Here is a 2500-nt window from a genome sequence, read left to right as displayed (position 1 = left end):
GGTGAATACGTGACGAAGAAATTTTGTATCTCGAGGACTCTGCCGTTCGTGCGGTCCGTACGTACCTCCGAGCCGTAAAACAACACGGAGCTCGAGATCTTTGACGCGGAGGTAACTACCGTGCGCCGCAGCGGCTAAGTCCGCGCGGCGTCGAAATTTCACCGCCGGCGCCCATATACCGCCGTGCGTTAGACCGTGCGTCGCCGACCGCCCGGCCGCTCGGTTCGGTACTGTAAGAGGTGTCGTCGCTGCGGCGACTCGTGCACAACACGGTGCATGCGAGCTCTCGGTCTGGTCGTACCGTAGCGTTACGGCGTATGTATAACCGAGCTCGGCGAAGCACTGCGGTGCGTACAAAAGTGTCGTTCGCACTAGAACGCTTTTGAGAGAATTTAGCTTCGCGCTTACTACGAGAACTTTGGTTCTCTTTTGAGATCTTTCGGGCGTCTTGCCGACATTCGGCCAAATGTGCGCCAAGCTCTCGGCGATCGTTTCGAGGCCGGATAGCGAAGGAATTGGTGAATACGTGACGAAGAAATTTTGTATCTCGAGGACTCTGCCGTTCGTGCGGTCCGTACGTACCTCCGAGCCGTAAAACAACACGGAGCTCGAGATCTTTGACGCGGAGGTAACTACCGTGCGCCGCAGCGGCTAAGTCCGCGCGGCGTCGAAATTTCACCGCCGGCGCCCATATACCGCCGTGCGTTAGACCGTGCGTCGCCGACCGCCCGGCCGCTCGGTTCGGTACTGTAAGAGGTGTCGTCGCTGCGGCGACTCGTGCACAACACGATGCATGCGAGCTCTCGGTCTGGTCGTACCGTAGCGTTACGGCGTATGTATAACCGAGCTCGGCGAAGCACTGCGGTGCGTACAAAAGTGTCGTTCGCACTAGAAGCTTTTTGAAGTGTTTGCACTGCGCTTACTACGAGAACTTTGGTTCTCTTTTTGAGATCGTTCGGGCGTCTTGCCGACATTCGGCCAAATGTGCGCCAAGCTCTCGGCGATCGTTTCGAGGCCGGATAGCGAAGGAATTGGTGAATACGTGACGAAGAAATTTTGTATCTCGAGGACTCTGCCGTTCGTGCGGTCCGTACGTACCTCCGAGCCGTAAAACAACACGGAGCTCGAGATCTTTGACGCGGAGGTAACTACCGTGCGCCGCAGCGGCTAAGTCCGCGCGGCGTCGAAATTTCACCGCCGGCGCCCATATACCGCCGTGCGTTAGACCGTGCGTCGCCGACCGCCCGGCCGCTCGGTTCGGTACTGTAAGAGGTGTCGTCGCTGCGGCGACTCGTGCACAACACGATGCATGCGAGCTCTCGGTCTGGTCGTACCGTAGCGTTACGGCGTATGTATAACCGAGCTCGGCGAAGCACTGCGGTGCGTACAAAAGTGTCGTTCGCACTAGAACGCTTTTGAGAGAATTTAGCTTCGCGCTTACTACGAGAACTTTGGTTCTCTTTTTGAGATCTTTCGGGCGTCTTGCCGACATTCGGCCAAATGTGCGCCAAGCTCTCGGCGATCGTTTCGAGGCCGGATAGCGAAGGAATTGGTGAATACGTGACGAAGAAATTTTGTATCTCGAGGACTCTGCCGTTCGTGCGGTCCGTACGTACCTCCGAGCCGTAAAACAACACGGAGCTCGAGATCTTTGACGCGGAGGTAACTACCGTGCGCCGCAGCGGCTAAGTCCGCGCGGCGTCGAAATTTCACCGCCGGCGCCCATATACCGCCGTGCGTTAGACCGTGCGTCGCCGACCGCCCGGCCGCTCGGTTCGGTACTGTAAGAGGTGTCGTCGCTGCGGCGACTCGTGCACAACACGATGCATGCGAGCTCTCGGTCTGGTCGTACCGTAGCGTTACGGCGTATGTATAACCGAGCTCGGCGAAGCACTGCGGTGCGTACAAAAGTGTCGTTCGCACTAGAACGCTTTTTAGAGAATTTAGCTTGCGCTTACTACGAGAACTTTGGTTCTCTTTTTGAGATCTTTCGGGCGTCTTGCCGACATTCGGCCAAATGTGCGCCAAGCTCTCGGCGATCGTTTCGAGGCCGGATAGCGAAGGAATTGGTGAATACGTGACGAAGAAATTTTGTATCTCGAGGACTCTGCCGTTCGTGCGGTCCGTACGTACCTCCGAGCCGTAAAACAACACGGAGCTCGAGATCTTTGACGCGGAGGTAACTACCGTGCGCCGCAGCGGCTAAGTCCGCGCGGCGTCGAAATTTCACCGCCGGCGCCCATATACCGCCGTGCGTTAGACCGTGCGTCGCCGACCGCCCGGCCGCTCGGTTCGGTACTGTAAGAGGTGTCGTCGCTGCGGCGACTCGTGCACAACACGGTGCATGCGAGCTCTCGGTCTGGTCGTACCGTAGCGTTACGGCGTATGTATAACCGAGCTCGGCGAAGCACTGCGGTGCGTACAAAAGTGTCGTTCGCACTAGAACGCTTTTTGAAGAATTTAGCACTGCGCTTACTACGAGAACTTTGGTTCTCTTTTT

This window comes from Cardiocondyla obscurior, linkage group LG21 (assembly GCF_019399895.1).
Source record: "Cardiocondyla obscurior isolate alpha-2009 linkage group LG21, Cobs3.1, whole genome shotgun sequence".
In the NCBI taxonomy this organism is placed as follows: domain Eukaryota; kingdom Metazoa; phylum Arthropoda; class Insecta; order Hymenoptera; family Formicidae; genus Cardiocondyla; species Cardiocondyla obscurior.
The sequence above is the reverse complement of the archived record's forward strand: the minus strand, read 5'-3'. Positions refer to the sequence as shown.